We start from the raw sequence: 22,122 nt of genomic DNA on the forward strand, positions 1-22,122 counted from the left end.
AGAGTGAGTAGTAGAGAGTGAGTCGTAGAGAGTAGCAGAGAGTAGTATAGAGTAGTGGAGTAGTAAAGAGTGAGTAGTAGAGAGTAGTAGAGAGTGAGTTGTAGAGAGTGCGTAGTAGAGAGAGAGTAGTAGAGAGTAGCAGAGAGTGAGTAGTAGAGTAGTAGAGAGTAGTCAGTCAGTGTCAGTCAGTGTCAGTCAGTCAGTGTCAGTCAGTCAGTGTCAGAGTCAGTCAGTGTCAGTCAGTCAGTCAGTCAGTCAGTGTCAGTCAATCAGTGTCAGTCAGTGTTAGTCAATCAGTGTCAGTCAGTGTCAGTCAGTCAGTGTCAATCAATCAGTGTCAGTCATTGTCAGTCAGTGTCAGTCAATCAGTGTCAGTCATTGTCAGTCAATCAGTGTCAGTCAATCAGTGTCAGTCAGAGTCAGTGTCAGTCAGTGTCAGTCAATCAGTGTCAGTCAGTGTCAATCAGTCAGTGTCAGTTAGTCAGTGTCAGTCAGTCAGTGTCAGCTAGAGCAGCTCTGCTGACCTGGTTCTCTCTCTAAAGCAGCTCTGCTGACCTGGTTCTCTCCCTCTAAAGCAGCTCTGCTGACCTGGTTTCTCTGGCTCTACAGCAGGTCTGCTGACCTGGTTCTCTGGCTCTAGAGCAGCTCTGCTGACCTAGCTCTTAGGTTACAGAGCAGCTCTGCTGATCTGGTTCTCTGGCTCTACAACAGCTCTGCTGACCTGGTTCTCTGGCTCGAAAGCAGCTCTGCTGACCCAGTTCTATGGCTCTAAAGCAGTTCTGCTGACATGGTTCTCTGGATCTAGAGCAGCTCTGCTGACCTGGTCCCTTGGCTCTAAAGCAGCTCTGCTGACCTGGTTCTCTCCCTCTAAAGCAGCTTTGCTGAACTGGTTCTCTCGCTCAAAAGCAGCTTTACTGACCGGGTTTCTCTGGCTCTACAGCAGCTGTGCTGACCTGGTTCTCTGGCTCTAGAGCAGCTCTGCTGACCTGGTTCTTAGGCTCTAGAGCAGCTCGGCTGACCGGGTTCTCTGGCTCTAAAGCAGCTCTGCTGACCTGGTTCTATCGCTCTAAAGCAGCTCTGCTGACCTGGTTCTCTGGCTCTAGAGTAGCTCTGCTGACATGGTTCTCTGGCTCTAAAGCAGCTCTGCTGACCTGGTTCTCTCCCTCTAAATCAGCTCTGCTGACCTGGTTCTCTGGCTCTAAAGCAGCTCTGCTGACCTGGTTTCTCTGGCTCTAGAGCAGCTCTGCTGACCTGGTTCTATGGCTCTAAAGCAGCTCTGCTGACCTGGTTCTATGGCTCTAAAGCAGCTCTGCTGACCTGGTTCTCTGGTTCTAAAGCAGCTCTGCTGACCTGGTTTCTCTGGCTCTAGAGCAGCTCTGCTGACCTGGTTCTCTGGCTCTAATGCAGCCCTGCTGACCTGGTTCTCTCCCTCTAAAGCAGCTCTGCTGACCTGGTTCTCTGCTTCTAGAGCAGCTCTGCTGCCCTGGTTCTCTGGCCCTAAAGCAGCTCTGCTGGACTGGTTCTCTGGCTCTAAATCAGCTCTGCTGGCCCGGTTGTCTGGCTCTAAAGCAGCTCTGCTGACCTGGTTCTCTCCCTCTAAAGCAGCTCTGCTGACCTGGTTTCTCTGGCTCTACAGCAGCTCTGCTGACCTGGTTCTCTGGCTCTAGAGCAGCTCTGCTGAGCTAGTTCTTAGGTTCCAGAGCAGCTCTGCTGACCTGGTTCTCTGGCTCGACAACAGTTCTGCTGACCTGGTTCTCTGGCTCTAAAGCAGCTCTGCTGACCCGGTTCTATGGCTCTAAAGCAGTTCTGCCTACCCGGTTCTCTGGCTCTAGAGCAGCTCTGCTGACCTGGTCCCTTGGCTCTAAGGCAGCTCTGCTGACCTGGTTCTCTCCCTCTAAAGCAGCTCTGCTGACCTGGTTCTCTCTCTCTAAAGCAGCTCTACTGACCTGGGTTCTCTGGCCCTAAAGCAGCTCTGCTGACCTGGTCCTATCGCTCTAAAGCAGCTCTGCTGACCTGGTTCTCTGGCTCTAGAGCAGCTCTGCTGACCAGGTTCTCTGGCTCTAATGCAGCTCTACTGACCTGGTTCTCTCGCTCTAAAGCAGCTCTACTGACCTGGTTTCTCTGGCTCTACAGCAGCTCTGCTGACCTGGTTCTCTGCCTCTAGAGCAGCTCTAATGACCTGGTTCTATGGCTCTAAAGCAGCTCTGCTGACCTGGTTCTCTGGCTCTAGAGCAGCTCTGCTGACCTGGTTCTCTGGCTCTAAAGCAGCTCTGCGGCCTGGTGCTCTCCCTCTAAAGCAGCTCTGCTGACCTGGTTTCTCTGGCTCTAGAGAACCTCTGCTGACCTGGTTCTCTGGCTCTAGAGCAGCTCTGCTGACCTGGTTCTCTCCCTCTAAAGCAGCTCTGCTGACCTGGTTTCTCTGGCTCTACAGCAGCTCTGCTGACCTGGTTCTCGGCCTCTAGAGCAGCTCTGCTGACCTGGGTCTCTGGCTCTAGAGCAGCTCTGCTGACCTAGGTCTCTGGTTCTAGAGCAGCTCTGCTGACCTGCTTCTTAGGCTCTAGAGCAGCTCTGCTGACCTGGTTCTCTGACTCTACAACGGCTCTGCTGACCTGGTTTGTCTGGCTCTATAGCAGCTCTGCTGACCTGGTTCTCTGCACTCACGATGCATGCACCCGACTTCGCGAAAATATATTTAAAATAATATAAGTTTATTATAAGTACAAATATATTATTTTTATGAATATCTTCGATAATCTCTTGCCCTAATATGTATATTAAAGACACATACATATCATTGTGGAACATAAAACTTTTTTGCGGGAGTCGCGCACCCAGCGTGCCCCAGCACGTATATATGACGTCACGCGGGAACCGCCACCGCGCAAGCATCTCGTACCGTACTGCGCATGTGTCGTGAATGCGCGGGAGCAGGAGTCGCGGACTGGTCGCATACCAATCGCGCACATCACGTAATATTAAATGTATATGATGTAACTGAAAAACACGCAGCCGTCGAACACCGTACGCGGATCCTTTGCGACTTTTCTAAAATGGTGGCTAGAATCCACGCACCCACCGTGATGTGTATGATTTGAGTGCGCGACTCCGAAAAAAAATTTGATTTTTTTAAAAAATAAGAAAATAATATAAATATATTAAAATAAAAAATGAAAACAAATAAATGAATCAATATTTCAGTTAGAAGTTTTTTTTGCAATTTTCAGAAAAATATATAATGTTACTTAATGAATAAAATATTTATAAATAAACAGTTAAAAAACTGTAGAAAATCAGTACAAAAAATTGGTATAACTACTATCACACTTAGAAATTAGCATTTAAAAAACTTTTGAAATTCACTGAAAAAAACATAGGTTTCAGAGACGTTATAGTTAGAAATTAGCATTTAAAAAACCTTAGAAATTCACAGAAAAAACCATAGGTTTCAGGGGTGTTATAGTTAGCTGGCCATTTCACTCTTACAAAACCATAGAAATTCCTACGTTATAGTTAGTTCTGCTAACTATAACTCGCGCGCCCGCAATGCACTGCTGATGATGTCACATATTGCATCATTCATGACATGGTCAGTGACATCACTGATGACATCTCAAATGACATCACTGATGACATCACTCATGACATCATCCACGTGACAATCTGATACACCTCATCATACACTAGTATAACCTTTCATCACTCACTGTAAAATACAGAGTACCATATTTGAAACCATTGACACACCAATACCAGTTACTACATCCCCACTCACTGATTCCTAAGTCTACACACACAACTACCCATTCAACAACAGAATAATTTATACATGCAGTCACTAATTAATAGAACACTATCAAATGCACTTATACACATATATAGACATTGACACATCAGCAGTCATCTTAGTCGGTTATGCAGTCATCCTACTCACTCATGAAAAAAATTAATCACACTTACATTTACTCACTTACACAATTATTCAACAACACCTCATGTATTCAAACACATAGTAACTCATAGTTAATATGTTAAGAAATCACCATTAGAATTATACACTCATTCACATAGATACTCTCACAATCACTGACTCTTACACCTACTTATTTATATACACCAACTCTCAAGTACAATGCCTTTTATTTTTTTACTTTGTTGAAGATGTACAACTAAAACATATATTAGCTCACCAACACACACATAAATACACTCAGTCACCCAAACAACTGATTCCACATGCACTCTTAAACCTTTACACCTAGTCAATCAACCATTCACACATCTATGCATAGAGTTACACACACCCCATCCAACCACACACAAACTCAGTGTTCCATACAAATACTCACGCAACTAATCAATAACTAATATACACACTCATGTAGTTAGTGACCAACTGATACAGCATGTTATACAACAACAGTGACAGTGATGCACACATTCACATAGTTTAGTTACTAATCCATGTATTAAGTGAGACACTTTTAATTACTCACTTAAACAGATAGTCAGACAGCTACTAAATCCTCCATCCAGACAGTTATATATCCACTCAATCTTCAATACAGATTGGTATATATATAATACATATTTAAATTTCAAACTAAACCACATTCCCTGGATGATGTCATCAGTGATGTCATTTGAGATTTCATCAGTGATGTCACTGACCATGTCATGAATGATGCAATATGTGACATCATCAGCAGTGCATTGCGGGCGCGCGAGTTATAGTTAGCAGAAGTAAGTATAACGGAAAAATTTCTATGGCTTTGTACGAGTGAAATGGCCAACTAACTATAACACCCCTGAAACCTATGGTTTTTTCTGTGAATATATATATATATATATATATATATGCCAACAATTTTTCTCCGTTTAGAAAGAAAAAATAGGGTCGCACTCCAGCGAGTTGTGATAATCCTTGGTTTTTATTCACAAATCCACAGATTCCGAGATGCACAAAAGAAACCAACGCGTTTCGTCAGCATCCGCTGACTTGCTCACGGTTAATTTACAACATTCAAATCAAGTTTTTTTAAAACAAAAGGACAGGAAATTGACACACCTTTCCTGTCACGTGAGGGGTGGTTTAGAGTTCCCCGGATTTCTGGGAAATGTAGTCCCATTCATTAATTCACGTTTGTTTATATGTTCATATGGATTTGTTTAACGGGAGGCTAAATATCACAAATAAATTTTAAACGTTAATTGCAATGTCCTTAAAGATCAAAAAATGAAACAAGTTTCATGGTTAAACCAAATGTTATCAATTTCAATGTTTGCATCGAGAATAAAAACCCTGGGTTTTTATTCTCGATGCAAACATTGAAATTGATAACATTTGGTTTAACCATGAAACTTGTTTCATTTTTTGATCTTTAAGGACATTGCAATTAACGTTTAAAATTTATTTGTGATATTTAGCCTCCCGTTAAACAAATCCATATGAACATATAAACAAACGTGAATTAATGAATGGGACTACATTTCCCAGAAATCCGGGGAACTCTAAACCACCCCTCACGTGACAGGAAAGGTGTGTCAATTTCCTGTCCTTTTGTTTTAAAAAAACTTGATTTGAATGTTGTAAATTAACCGTGAGCAAGTCAGCGGACGCTGACGAAACGCGTTGGTTTCTTTTGTGCATCTCGGAATCTGTGGATTTGTGAATAAAAACCAAGGATTATCACAACTCGCTGGAGTGCGACCCTATTTTTTCTTTCTAAACGGAGAAAAATTGTTGGCATATTAGCGGCGGTCCAAGCCGCAAGGACCCCGCACCTTCAAAAAAAGAGCGCCAATTAATCCGGAACCGTTGGACGCCTTTGTGGAATATATATATATATCTATATCTATATCTATATCTATATCTATATATATATATATATATATATATATATATATATATATATATATATATATATATATTCACTTAAAAAACCATAGGTTTCACACAGGTTATAGTTAGGTGGATATTTCACTCGTAAAAAAACAATGAAATTCCCCCGTTATAGTTAGTTCAGATAACTATAACTCGCGCGCCCGCAATCCACTGCTGATGACGTCACATATTACATCACTCATGACATGGTCAGTGGCATCACTCATGACATCACTGATGACATCATCCTTGTGATAGAGTGGCGGTCGCGCGAGTTATAGTTATCTGAACTAACTATAACGGGGGAATTTCATTGTTTTTTTACGAGTGAAATATCCACCTAACTATAACCTGTGTGAAACCTATGGTTTTTTAAGTGAATTTGCAAGGTTTTTTAAATGCTAATTCCTAACTATAACGTGTGTGAAACCTATGGTTTTTTAAGTGAATTTGTACGGTTTTTTAAATGCTAAGTTATGTATTTATTAATATTTTTTTTTTTTAGGTTTTTCACCGTGCGCGCACTGTGGGCGCACGGTCCGCAGTTTGTACCGTGCGCGCATAGTGCTCGCACCCCGCGATTTTCTTCAAAAAATGTAAATGTTTTTGGGCCCCTGGGGGGTCCTTCTGTGACCCCCTGACAAAGGCTAGGGGGTCAGGAACTCTCTTCCCTGCGCCCTTTTCACGTTTTCCACCTTTTTTCCCCCTTTCCTTTTCAGTGCGAGAGACAAAATGGCGGCCGACACTTCCTGATTTCGACCGATTCGAACGTTGACTGACATGTAACCACCAATGAGATTTACGCTCGCGCACGTAACGGTGCGCGCACGGTGCACGCACGGTGCACGCACGGTGCGCGCACGGTGCGCGCCTATAGATATATATGTACTTTTAACTGAAATTTTCTCAGGAACTACTGAACAGATTGACTCCAGATTTTCAAAAGGCACATCCCTGACCTGAGGACTACCTCTCTGCCAAATTTCAAGTAATTCTGTTCAGCCGTTCGGGCTGTACCTTGGACTAAAGGTCCCTATGGAAAAATGCATGGGGAAAATGCGTTTTGGGACCCCCCTTTTTTCTCGGCCCCCGCTTGACTAATCACCCCGAGACTTTCAGGGTTGGAGCGGAGCGCAGCGCCCCACCTATTTTGAAAAATTCGCAAGGATTCGTCAACCGGCGCCAAAGTTATTCAAAATAGAATGTTGCGGATTTCCTATGGAAACACGGTCCTAACTATAACTATCTACTGGCGACCGCCAGTAGATAATACTTCTTCACATGGCTTTAAATCTATCCTACACAATATCTGCCCTGCATTTGTAACCTGTATAGCATCTAATAACACTTGTTCCGCGCTAGAGTTCGGATTCAATGTAACTGTTGACCATCATTGTTCTTTCCTTTTGTTATTTTCTTTTATTTTGAACTGTAGTTATCCCTCTTTTTTGTCTCTTCCTTTTTGCCCCACCAACAACTCAGATGTTGGTTTTTAACTGGCAGCACTAATATTTGCTTGAACGTAGTTAAACTTAAAAGGTCTCAGGCATTGTAGTGGTCAACTCCTTTATTTGTGGGGTAATGTTTAACATGAGTTGAAATGGATTAAACCAGTTACAGGTAGCAACTCAATTAAGCTGACACAAACCGAGTTATCAATTCAGGTTGGGTTCACGCGCAAACCAAATAATGAGGAATGGCGTGGTTTTCAGGTGATAAATTCTTACAACCATGATTTGTAACCAGATGGGGTTCTTATATGAGCTGTTTAAAATCAATGAGAAAAAATATTCATGAAATTATTTCTTAGCCATAGGTGCTCCCTGATTGCATGGTGCCCCCCAATCATGTGCCAATTGATTTAGATACTTTTATCTATTTTTGTGTATTGTTTCTGTGACCTTTTTTCGTTGTTTTTTAGGGATCGAAATGTATTTAACATGTATTATAACAAATTCATGTATGGTATGAATATTGTTGACATTTGTTTTCAAAATAACGACGCTAAAATCTGTTGTCTATGTTCATGGTTACGATGTCACGTTATCACGCACTTGCACTTTAAAAACTCAGGCTTCTATCGTTAGCGTCATGTGACCAAGGCCTCCAGTAGGTCGAAACGCGTCATGGCGGCGGTGCAGGTTATGGATTAAAATAAAAAATTAAGAGCACCTACTTCTGGGTCCGTGTTCGTCTCTGGCGTATATATGCAGCGTATCCTGTGAGGCGATTCCTTGTGGCATATATATATCCACTAAAAGATTAAAAATGCTGCGAGTAAATCAGTGTGTGCTGTCGAAATAACGTTGGAACATTGAACTTTTCACTTGTGCTTATTTAAGCAGTCATCCAATCAAAGACAGCCAGCACGCATTTAAAATCCGATCATGTGTTCATCTAATTTTGAGGAAACCAACATTGAGAAAGGCAAATGTGCTGAAACGCGTCTGTTGGCTCAATAAATCAAGGTAAAAGACCCATGTGTGCTCCTACCTTTGTTTCTAAAAAAAAAAATATATATATATATATATATATATATATATATAATCAAATATTAGTGGAATGTGTATGTTTCATATTATATCAAATTTATATATTTTTATATTTAACATTTACTGCTTTAAACTCTATATTAAAACACCTATATTTTTGTATATATTCAGACATTATTAGTATCAACAATATTTCTTTTTGCTATTTTTGTACTTACCCTTATAAATATAGGACCATGTTATTGTGATATACGATATTTTTGATGCAATATTTTTGTCAACGCTATTGTTTACCATAATAGTGTGTCAGTGATCCTCTGGGACCGCCACACCACCCAGAATCACCCGGGGTGGGGGTGATCAGGGAGTGATATCCCCTACCCCTTACCTGGATACTGCTCCTGTGAGCTTGTAACGTGGCTCTCGGAAACCTACTCACCCTCATCTCCCAACATTCTGCAGCAGAGAGCAGGTTTTTGAGCCTCATTTAATAGCTGATAACTAAAAATGTAAAAAAAAAAAAACTGTTGAACCGTGTTGTGTGGTACTGGCTGAAATTGTTGACTCCTTGCCTTGTCACAATAACTTTATAATTTCTTTATTTTTTTCTCAAGCAGACTCCACGCATTACACTTTTCTATTCAATATACGTCCTGTTCACAATGCTGCTATTACAGTAACTACGGTTTCATTAAAGAGCTACTCTGCTCTTTACTGCTTGGTCCATGCTGTATAACACCTTAAAAAAACAGCCACTTTCACAAACCTAGAGTGTGGATCAACCTCTCTTCTATAGAGTAAGGGGAAGGATGAACCCTCTGTAGATTTACTTCCTGACTCTTGTGGAAAACAGAAGAGGTTTGTTAAGCAAAACAAGTCCCAAATGGAGGCAGAAACCTTCAGGACGCAACTGCGAACAACGACAAATAAGATACTGACACTGATGGGAGGAACTGCAAAGGTTTCAAAGCCATTGGAAGATCTCATACAGAAGGTAGCCAGGACTTCAGAATGGCAGAAGCCCTACCACGTTTGCCAGAATGCTCTATTAGACTCCCTTTGGACATCATAGTCACCATACAGCCACCCATAGCTTCCATTCTTTCGCTGTTTGAAAAAAACTTCAATAAATGAATCTCATTTAATAGCAATGCACCTTGGACTGAATTACCACTGAAGAGACTTGATTTATTCTGGACGAGTCAACATGTATTTGATTAAATACTTGAAACCTCAAAAGTGTTTTTGAATGTATTAGTCTATGAGTCCTTCTCAATGTGTGTCTGGCACAGAAAGGTGAGGTGGAAGGGGTCATATCACAAGTAGGTCCCCAACTGGGAACAATTGACGTCATTTGCACAGCCATCCCTTTATTACCCAAAAATGCTCGCACACATGTAAGGAATGAATGAGTCCTGCGTGTGACGGAGTGCATGGTTTGAAAACGAGGTTTCTGTAGACTTCACCTCCCAGGTACTGTAAAAAAAGGTATACCTCAAAATGAAAACCTGCGAGCAACCGGTCTGTCATCTCGAAGAAGGTTGGGGGAGGCTACTGAGCAGATGACTAGGTCTGGGTCACTTTTGGGAGACCCATCCACCCAGCAGCTTCGAGGCACTCTGCGGAGGGAGTCAGTATCTTGCTTGCCCCTTAGTTTATGAGAGTCAGGGTTTTTCCAAAAATGAGGGCATTTGTGTAGAGACATAAAAAAACTCACACAGAACAGCTACACAAACAGCTGTGAGCTTCAGTCCCTTGCATGTGGCTGGGTTTAAACTGGAAATGCATGGAGAGCAAAAAACGATGGGTTTAGGCCCAGATCTCTGTACAGGGGTGAATGTATGACATTGTTCTGCATTCTGTCCATCAATTGTTCTTTTAGCTTTAGTCCCTACAACAAGACACTTCTGCTTGTCCCTCGATGTGTATCCACAGATCCTGGCTATGCATACAAAGGCATGCACAGCAGATGGGATGGAACCTGTCCATTGCATAGGCACTCGTACTGTTGGACTTGTGCGCTCAGACCTGTAAAGGAACCGAACGTACTGGGGAGAAAGGACTCCCCCATACACATCTTGTGAGTCCTTGTGGCCCTAGATACCTAACTATTTCACTATGGGTCCAGGTACTAAACAAACCTGAATGGAACCACCTGAACTGGTGGTTTTCTTGGCGTCGCAAGCCAGGACTGTGGTTCCTTGGGTCTACGGGCAGCCTGCTGTAGGAACAAGGCGCTTACTTGAAATCCCTGCAAAGTGAGTCCAAACTCTGATTGGCTGCTTAGTTGGTTTCTGGGAAGAACATCATTCCTAATCCTGACCTCAAAATCGCTTCACCCAGCAAGGATTCATCCATTGAGACCCGCGGTATCAGACTCTTTAAAGAAATACACCCTCTCTATATAAAACACGAGAGAGGCTGAGAAAACAGAAGGGGCTTTGGGGGACAGGCCGCCATTGTATAGCTTCTTAGAGTGGGGATTTTAAAATGCAACGAAATCACACGCACGTGATGCTGTGTGCCCATCTCCCAGGTTCTATGCACCTCATAATGTAAGGACCCTGAAGAGGCGGGAACAAACAGCACAGAGTAAATACGCATGATGTAGAGAGATATCTCTGCGCATTCATTGGGTATATTTAACAGCACGCCAGTGCTCCGTGAACCAGGAAAGTGCTGAGAAGCCCTTTATCACATTACTAACTGAGCTGCATTTGGTGAATCATTACGCTTTTGCGGCACAGCAGGTGGTAAATTATTGCTTACTTACCGCGCACACACATTCTGCTGCGTTTTTGCCCATTCACCGCACACTGTGAGGTATATTATTACTGACTTAATGCACACTTCATAGTGCGGCTCGGTCTATTTACTGCACCGCATGTGGTAAATTGGCGCTTACTTTCTGCATGCGCTGTGGTGCGGCGCTGCCCGTTTAGTACACACCATGTGGTAAATTATTGCTCACTTACGGCACACTCTGCGGTAAGCCACTGGGTGTTTAATACACAATGCGCTGTAAATCAGTGTCTCGTTAACCATGTTTGGTCCTGCGCGCTAGTACCAAGAATGTTCTTGTAGTACTGCCGAATATAAAAAAAACTAGTCAGATTTTCAAAGTGCCCATAATTGAAATGGAGGGCAAAAGTGAACATAAATTGAATTTCATTTAAGTTTATTTGAATATTTCTGGGTTATTCTGAATGGATGTTTCTGTTTGGTGAGTCCATGAGAGCATCTATACTTGTGTGGCTCTCATACTGCGCACTATGTGGCATTTTATTAAGTATTAACTGCACAGCCCGCGGTGTGGTATTGACTGTTTGTTGCACATACTGGTGGGTGTAAGTGCCTATGTGCTGTGAAGTATGTTTGTGCATACTAGGTGGTACATTTCTACTCACAGTTGTACATTTTGCAATGTATTGTGCATTGTTTCATATTTTCTCAACACAATGCTATGTTATTGCCTGTTTGGCATATTTGCTGCAGTGTGTGTATTGTCTGGGTGTTGCACACGATGTGGTACGTCATTTGGCTCACTGCAGGCCCAGATTTGTCTCACTACCTATAGAAACACAACGCCTCCCATGCTAGTGCTTGCCTACAGCACAATATGGCTGCTATATTATATAGTGCAGGGCTTATTTTGTCTAGTGACCATTGGCCACTTCAAAGCACTTGTTGATAGGCCGGAGAGGTTTGTGTATAAAAGATATTTTGAGTCTGGCATTAAATGATGACTTTAGGCTCCCGCAAGAGAGTCAAGAGCGTAGAGTGCTTCTGTCACGTTGTTGGCCTAGGAAGGGCGCTAATAGTTTAGAAATAATCACAAGGTCTGGACTGGGAACCATAGAACTAGGGATTTTTTTTTAAAACAGCCACAGGTGGCACAAAGAACTGAGCATAGCATCCAACTGAGCCTCTTAGGGAGGGATTTGGCGTTTATCCCTCACCCAGCATGTTCTTGCAGAGGTGGTTGGCTTGTACAGAGAGTGGTTGGGCACAAAAAAAAAAAAAGAAATTGACTTACTTTCGCGGCGCGATGTTCTCCTTCCTCGGGTGTCTTCAGGAAGCTCCGGATACAGGAAGCTGCAATACTGAATCCTGGCGCTGCTCTCATAGGATGAGAGCAGCGCCAGGATTGGATAGAGCAGGCTCGCTCAGCACTCCTAAGAGCACAGGAGGCCTGTGCTTTCTCTAACACAGCTGTCTAAGACAGCTAGGTTAGAGAACGTTAAAATGCAAGTCTGGCTGGCTGTCCCAATACAGCCGGCCAAAGAGGCATGCACATTTTAAAGCGCACAGCTCCCTGCTGGTGCCACTCAACAGCGCTGGCCTTGCCCTGTCCAGACAGTTCGGGACGGGTTGCTGAAACATAAAATGGTAATAAATAATGGAATAAATGGAATTGATCAGTGCATTTTACAATAAGGAATGCACATATTGTATATGGTAAACAAGACTTTATAGTCAGTTTTGAAGAAGAATTAATGAAGTATTTCACTTGCCCCCAGTAAAGCGGCACAGCCAGGCCGAGTATATTGCGAGAATTCTGAGACATTATTATTGGATTACAAAAAGATCATAATAAAAATGTTGACATCAAAAATATCATACAGGTAAGTGTATATTAGTAGGTAATCAATCAATCAATCATGTAATTTTTAAAGCGCACTACATACCCGTAAGGGTTTCAAGGCACTGGGGGTGGAGGGGGGGGGGGGTGCTGCTGCTACTGGTCGAAGAGCCTGATCTTGAGTTGTCTCCTGAAGGTCAGCAGGTCTTCGGTTTGTTGTAGGTAGAGGGGGAGGGTGTTCCAGGTCCTGGCGGCGCGGTGGTAGAAGGACCTGCCTCCGGAGGTTGTTCTACGGATGCAGGGGACCGTGGCCAGGGCGTGGTCAGCAGAGCAGAGTTTCCTGTTGGGTACGTAGAAGGAGAGTTGATTGTTGAGATAGGCTGGTCCGGTCTTGTGGAGTGCCTTGTGTGCGTGGATCAGGAGCTTGAAGGAGATTCTCCTGTCGACAGGGAGCCAGTGCAGGTTCCTCAGGTGGGGGGTGATGTGGTCGCGGCGCGGGACATCGAGGATCAGGCGTGCAGAGGAGTTCTGGATTCTCTGTAGTCTGTTGATGAGCTTGGACGAGGCTCCGGCATAGAGGGTGTTTCCGTAGTCGAGTCTGCTGCTGACTAGGGCCTGGGTGACGGTTTTCCTCGTGTTTGTCGGGATCCATCTGTAGATCTTGCGGAGCATGCGGAGGGTGTTGAAGCAGGTGGAGGAGACTGTGTTGACTTGTTTGGCCATGGTGAGTTTTGAGTCTAGGATGATTCCCAGGTTGCGTGCGTGGTCAGTGGGGGCCGGGGGGGTTCCCAGTGCTGCGGGCCACCATGAGTTGTCCCATGCTGAGGGGTTGGACCCGAGGATGAGGATCTCAGTCTTGTCTGAGTTCAGCTTAAGTCGGCTTTCCTTCATCCAGTCGGCGATTGCCTTCATTCCCTGGTGGAGGTTGGATTGGGTGGTGAGAGGGTCCTTGGTGAGGGAGAGGATCAGCTGCGCATCGTCGGCGTAGGAGATTATGTTGAGGTCGTGCTGTCGGGCGATGCGTGCTAGTGGTGCCATGTAGACGTTGAACAGCGTCGGGCTGAGGGAGGATCCTTGAGGGACGCCGCAGATGATCTCGGAGGCCTCGGACCGGAACGGGGGGAGGCAGACTCTCTGAGTTCTGCCGGAGAGGAAGGAGGTGGTCCAGTCCAAGGCCTTCTCCCGGATCCCTGCGTCTTGGAGTCGCGTGCATAGTGTGCGGTGGCAGACGGTGTCAAAGGCGGCGGAGAGATCCAAGAGGATGAGGACCACCGTCTCGCCGTTGTCTAGAAGGATCCTGATGTCATCTGTGGCGGCGATGAGGGCGGTCTCGGTGCTGTGGTTGCTGCGGAATCCTGATTGGGACGGGTCCAGGATGTTGTTGTTTTCGAGGTGACGGGTGAGCTGGGTGTTAACTATCTTCTCGATAACCTCTGCTGGGAACGGAAGCAGGGAGATGGGTCGGAAGTTCTTGAGGTCGCTCGGATCCTCCTTGGGTTTCTTCAGTAGGGCGTTGATCTCTGCGTGCTTCCAGTTCCAGGTAAAGATTTAATATACTTAACTCCACATATATGTACCTTGATCCTTCATATCTTCAAGTAATATAGATGTAGAATCTATCTATCTATCTATCTATCTATCTATCTATCTATCTATCTATCTATCTATCTATCTATCTATCTATCTATCTATCTATCTATCTATCTATCTATCTATCTATCTATCTATCTATCTATCTATCTATCTATCTATCTATCTATCTATCTATCTATCTATCTATCTATCTATCTATCTATCTATCTATCTATCTATCTATCTATCTGTTCTTTTGTCTATCTATCCATACTATCTTAGTTGTTGATATTTTCTCAACAATAGTGGCAACAGTAATATGGAATACAATATTTTTATGATTGATATTCTGAAATAAAAACTTCTACATCACCCTATCACGTGAAGCACCCATAAAAGCCAGACCGAGTCCACAATCTGCTGCATGTAAACACCACGGCCAAGCAAAACATGCCATTTAATGTAAAGCACCATAGAAAGGCCAGTATTGTCCTTTTATCTAAAACACTCTATCCAGCCTTTACAATGCTAGTGCATATAAAGTTTTGTAGCCAGGTGACGTTTTACACTTTCCCACCTCCAGGCCAGTATTTCCTCCGGGCCTCATTTATGAAAAGTGTTGCATCTCTGCGATGCAACACTTTTCAGTGCGCTATCCTTGCGACACCATCAATGCGCCGTATTTACTGTACGGCGCACCATGTGGCAAGGATTTACATGATAAACATCTGTTATTCAGCGCCAAGATACCCGTAGTGGTGAACGTGCGCTTTACAAATACAAGTGTTATGTTATGTACAACAGTGTTCCTGACGTCTCTGTAGGCTCAAAATTGGCGCATTGCTGGAGTGTGTCTTAAAACAGATGCAACTCCAGCAATAAGTCTTTTCACATGGGGCAAACCCCATGTGAAAAGACGTAGTGATGCTCTAGAAGTGGTGCAGTGAAATGAGACCTTTGGGTGCCATGAGACCTTTGGGTGATATGTGCGCTCAATAAATATCCCTGATTTGATTTGAAATTTCGCAGATTTCATCGCATCACTTCTACGTGGCTTTCCTGCGTTGGAACGGCCACCCTGCATACATTACACCTGACACAGGTATAATGTAGAGTAGGGTTTTACAAAGTGACGCAACTGCCTAGATGTATCACTTTGTAAATATGGCGCAGTGTGGTATATTTTTTGCACCACCGCAGCGTCACAGAAAATGACGCAATGACGGCATAAGGGCCTCATAAATAGGGTCCTCAGAATTTACAGCAGTATAGCCAGAGCAGTATCCTAATTGGCCCTAGTGTGAAAGTACTACCCATTGTCCAGACCAAAATCCACAATATCCCAGTATGTGAAGCACCATCAGCAGGCTAGTCTCTGCACTCCACCAGCATGCAAAACACTATCCCCAGAGCAACATCAGCAAAGCCCCAGTATGTAACACACGGCCTGCAGACCAGTATAGGCAAAGCTCCAGTATGTGACACACGGCCTACAGGCCAGTATCGGCAGAGCCCCAGTATGTAACACACAGCCTGCAGGCCAGCATCGGCAGAGTCCCAGTATGTAACACACAGCCTGCAGGCCAGTATCGGCAGAGCCCCAGTATGTAACACACAGCCTGCAGGCCAGCATCGGCAGAGTCCCAGTATGTAAAACACGATCTGCAGTCCAGTATCAGCAAAGCCCAAGTATGTGACAAAAGGCCTGCAGGCCAGTATCAGCAGAGCCCCAGTTTGTAACACACAACCTGCAGGCCAGTATCAGCAGAGCCCCAATATGTAGCACACAACCTGCGTGCCAGTATCGGCAGAGCCCCAGCTGTAACACACAAGTTGCGGGCCAGTATCCGCAGAGCCCCAATATGTAACACACAACCTGCGAGCCAGTATCGGCAGAGCCCCAGCTGTAACACACAACCTGCGGGCCAGTATCAGCAGAGCCCCAATATGTAACACACAACCTGCGGGCCAGTATCGGCAGAGCCCCAGCTGAAACACACAACCTGCGGGCCAGTATCGGCAGATCCCTAGTATGTCAAGCAACATTCCTAGGCTAAATTCCTCAATGTCCCATTACTTGAATTAAGATCCCAGTTCAGTATGAAATATCCACTATGCCTCAGTATATAATAGACTATCCCATGTCAGTATGTGTGATATCCTAGTGTCTTATACACTATCCTCAAAACAGTAGCAGTAATGCACCAGTATGTCACAAACTGAAACTGCAGTGGTATCTTTTATGCCTCAGCTAGAAAAACAACCAAAGTAGGGCAGTATATATATTGCAGTGGTATGTAATACATAATCATCAAGCCAGTAAATGCATTGTCTCACCTGTAAACCACTATCTTCAATTGTGAATCCACTGTGCCCAATTGTGGGTAAAAGGCTTCCAGGCTAGTATGTGCAATGCCACAGTATATAAAGCAGTACTCTCTGAACACTATGTGTAACAGGCTACTATGTAATCGACTGATCTTACGGCGGTATATATAATGCTCCAGCATGTAAAGCCGAAACTCCAGTCTAATACCTGAAAAGCCCAATGTATGTAAAAAAAAGTATTCCCAGAATAGTATGTGTAATGCCCCAATACGTAATGCACAAACCCCAGGCTAGGTAATGTAATTCCACAGCAGGAAAAGTAACACAAGTGGCCTAGTGCTTCAATGCCCTAATATGTAACACAGCATGCCATATCCACATTGACCCAGTATGTAATATACTATCCCAGGTACCACAGCCTTGAATGAACTGTCCCTAGGCCAGTAAGCGTAATCCCCTAGTATGTAATGCATTATCCCAGCCCAGCATCTGTAATGCATTAATATGTCATGTACTATCAGCATTTATAGTGCCCTCGTATGCAATGCACTATTTCTGGCAAGTATATTAAATCCCCCAGTATAGTAAGTGCTATCCACAGGCTAATGTCCACAAACAACCCCACGCCCCACTGTCCGGTAATGGTGTCTCTGACACCTGTAATGTGGCCTCTTCAGATCCTTCTGCCCATCACAAGATTGTGAAACCCTCCTACACTTATAGGGGCAGATTTACAAGACACTTACGTCATCTTTACGACACCGCTGCGTCACTTCTGTGACGCAGCAGTGTCATAAACCATGCGCCACTATGCGACAGATTTACAACATGACGCATCTAGTGAGATGCGTCACACTGTAAAGCCCCGCGCTACATTATACCTGCGTCAGGTATAATGGGGCAGATTTGCAATAACTGGCGCATCCCTGCAGATCAGCAGGGATGCGGCAGATATTTTGCGTGATGTTAGGAACCCCTTGCGCCACCATGGATGCGCTGCATTTACAATGCGGCGCACCGTGGGCAGGGAGAGACAGATGCGTGACGCATCTGTCAGCGTATAGGTGACGCAGTGCTGGAGTCGTGTCGCAAGCGCGACGCAACTCCAACACTGCTCAGGGGCATCCTATACTTGCAATGCTGCGTCACTCCTTACACCTGCTACAAGCAGGCGTAAGGTTTTGACGCAGCATGTAAGTAAAAGTGACTCTGGGAAATCTTGTAGATTTCACTGGGTCACTTTTACGGTGCTTCCTTGCGACGGAATGCCTACCCTGCATACATTATACATGACACAGGTATAATGTAGCGCAGGGCTTTATAACGTGATGCATCTCACTAGATGTGTCATGTTGCAAATCTGCTGCATAGTGGCGCATGGTTTACAATGCTGCTGCTTCACAGAAGTGACGCAGCGGTGTTGTAAAGATGATGCAAGGGGCTTGTAAATCTGCCCCTTGTAAGTCTGCCCCTCTGTCGCAAGGAAGCCCTTCTGCGTCAAAACCTTACACCTGCTTGTAGCAGTCGTAAGGAGCATCGCAGCATTGCAGGTATAGGATGCCCCTGTGCAGAGCTGGAGTTGCGTCGCGCTTGAGACGCGACTTCAGCACTGCATCCCCTATACGTTGATAGATGCGTCACGCATCTGTCTCTCCTTGCAACACGATGCGCCACATTGTAAATGGGGTGCATCCATGGTTGCGCAAGGGGTTCCTAAGGTCGCACAAAAAATCTGGCACATCCCTGCTGATCTGCAGGGATGCACCACAGTGCATGTGGAACATACTATACCTGTTTCTTTGCCCTTTCTCTCATCTTTCTTTCTTCTTTCTCTTACCATCTCCTTTTGCTGCTATGCTACCTTCTTTCTTTCACTTCCAAGCAATTCTTTCTCTTTGTCTATTCACTGGCTCTTCCCGTCTTATTTGCTTCCATATTCTATTTTCTCTTTTCAAGTGTCTCCGCTCCTTCTTGCTCTGTGTCTCTCTCCTCTCTGTTTTTCTCTCCTACTCTTTTATTGCCCTAGTCTATCAACATTTCTTGGTTTCACCCTCCCTCCATCTTTTTTCCTTTTCTGCCCTTTCTCTTCCTATCACCCTTTTTATCCTGTTTCACCCATCCTATTTTCACACGGGGATGAGTTGTCACGGATGAAGCAGCAGGATTTAACACGTCTACCGGTTCTGTTTACTTTTCCTGCCCCTCTCATCTGCTCCCTTCAGTTAGAGCATCAGAGCTCCAGCTACGTGAGGAACCTTCTCCCCAGACTGGAGCTCTAATGTTCGGAGAAAGCCACAGACCTCAAGTCTCACGCATCACGTGTGAAAACAACGCATTTTGTCTAAGAATCAGCTGTCAAATGAAGACAGCCAATTGTGTGCATATTTAAACCAATTTTGCAGCATGTACCATGGTGGGTGCAGGCTGGGGGAAGCAACTGTTACTTTGTGGTTGTCAGAGACGTTTTAAGGCATGGGTAAAGAGGGCTCTGGCCCAGGGCCCCGCCTTTCCGGAGCCCTCTTATACAGCCAGATCTGTTCTGGAGAGAGTCTTGCCCTGATACCTTGAATAATTCTTAAACAGATTTGTTTCACATACCGTTTTTCTTTAATGTATTTTTAATGTGGGTGATGTGTGAGAGTCTATTGCAGACATTTTGAAGACAAATGTGTTTACGTTTCATGCAACATCTATAATTTTTTTAATATTAGATCAAAATGGAACCTCATTTATTCATATCACAGAGATTATTTGCAGTAATATTAGTGAGCTGCTGCTGTGATACAACATTGAAAACACACATCATTATCCCTAAATGTTAGATGTAAACACATTTAGAATTTGGACGAGTGCGACTGTGCACTGTAAGTGACCTGGCCAAAGAGGATTTGAAAGAGGTGAAACTGGATCATAAATTCAAAGCCATTCCGAAAAGGGCCCCCCAAAGTACGTATGGCCCAGGGCCCCCAAAATCCTTAAGATGTCCCTGGTGGTTGTAAAGGAATTTTAACCAATCAGGACCAAGATTTAGGGATGCGTCATTAGTAAACATCTCCCCAGAAGCTGCGCATGCCGACAGGATGTCATCTGTAAAGAATCAGTCCACACATAGCATGACAGACTGTGTGAGCAGACCCATGGTCTGGGAGTGCACGGCACGGGACCTCAGTGTGGCTGCCATAAATAGGTGTATTTTGGTTTCCAGAGCTCAAGCCCCAACAAGTACAGCGACTGTGCTGCCAAGTATGCGATTCCCATTGGCTTCTCAGGACAGGTGAACTTCAGAGAAGAGTCAGTGATAGCGCTGCTCAAGTTTAGTTGCTAGCTGAATAGGGCACCATGGTTGTCTCGGCCAAGATGTGCTGCGGCTTGACCCCACTGCAGCCATTGCTTCTTGGTGATGAGGCGTATGCCAGCAAAATAGGGCCTATCAATGGTGGTGTGCAGCAGCAAGGGGTGGGATGAGCTGCAGTACAGGCGACACATTGAGTGTGGAGCAGAGGTGAATAAGCAAGGAAATTCATAGGGAACGCTAAGCCAGACGTTACGAGCTGAGCCATCAACATATTTGATATGTAAATGAATGAAATAATGATTTAATTTGATTACACACACGCATCATCCCAACCGGGATATCTTGATGCAGCAGCCAATACAAGACGCTTAGACACAGAATCTGAATTTTATCACAGTGCAGTTTTTAACGATTTCCTAAATTTGCTATAGTCAGGGCAGGTACAAACTGAGAATGGTAGATTGTTCCAGAGGATGGGGGGTCTAGTAAGAAAAGGATCAGCCACCACATCTAGAACATCGAATATGAGGGACAACCAATAACTCCTTCTCACTGGAATGCAAATTCCAAGTGGGGTGATATGATTTCAGTCTCTGGCAGAGGTATATAGGACCTTTACCCTGCCGAGCTTTAAATCTTAGACAGCACATTTTGAAACCTACTCTCTTCTTTGCTGGGATCCAACGTAAAGATTTAAAGGGAAGAGCGGAGGCAGTTCCAGACGGCCGGTTGCAAATCAACTGTGCTGCCGTGTTTTGTTCGACCTGCAGTGTTGCCAGTAGGGATCATTGGCAGCGACAAGTAAAGCATTGCCTTGATCCTTCTGGCTCACAGCAAGCGTCTTTCTGGCAGGCAGAGGAAGGAAAGGCAAAACCTTTTTCAGCAATTGTAGTAACTGGAAGCAAGTGCCAGTTGTACATAGAACTTGGGCTTTCATATTCAATTCAGAATCTATCTTGATTCCAAGGTTTTTCACTATCTTGCTAGGAGACTGAGACTTGCTCAACTCCGATGGCCACCAATCGGGGGACCATAGAACTTGGGCTTTTCCACATCGAATGATCTCTGGATTCAGCTGGAGAAAGTTATCCAACATCCATTCGGTGATAGCCTTCATTCCAGCCGAGAAGCTGTTCTTCACTTTGTTAAGATCCTCATCAAAAGAAATTACCAGTTAGGTGTCATCTGCGTATGATAGAATATCAAAACCATATGCTCTGATGACTTTGGCCAGGGGCGCCACATACACATTAAATAATGTAAGGCTCAGTGATACAGCAAACGTCTTGTAAAAATACAGCAAATGTCTTATTAAAACTTGATGAAAACTTTCAAATTAACAATACGTTATTTTTTCAAATCGTATTAGACTTTATTGCATTAGATTACATCACTGCATTGACATATGTTAAAAGTAATCGTTTTTAAGCAGGAACATTTTGCCCACACCCAGGGACCTTGTAACACTGCCTTGAGATGTCTGTCATGTGCCCAGGGTATTTATGGCCAATATTATTGTTGTATATGCAGCAATATTATTGTCTATTAAATCTTATCCAAGCTAAGTTTCCATATAGCATACATTCTGAGTTGAAATTCTCGAAGATCTGCTGCGTAAATAAAACGAAGTTCAATAAAGTTATCTGCGCAGGATCACACAATTGGGTAAATTGAGGGAGCCGGGATTTTACATTTTTCTGGTTGCAAGTTGTGCCGTTTAGTCACTGGACTAATATCTCCTTCTCGAGCTGTTTTCTTGCTTCTTGACAGCAGTTAAGAGGCTTCAAAATCCACGTTATGCCTCATTTTGAAGGGCCATTTATCTTACCTGTCAAATTCTGAACACTGGGGTATTCTTTTTTTTTAACAGGTGTGATAAATTGCACAGCACCTTATGGGTCACTTGTATTCAGTGCCAAAATCCAAGCAATGCCCAGCTGCCTCAGTGATCCCTTCAATATGTGAGCCAATA

The sequence above is a fragment of the Triturus cristatus genome, chromosome 7 (genome assembly GCF_964204655.1).
Source record: "Triturus cristatus chromosome 7, aTriCri1.1, whole genome shotgun sequence".
NCBI lineage: Eukaryota > Metazoa > Chordata > Amphibia > Caudata > Salamandridae > Triturus > Triturus cristatus.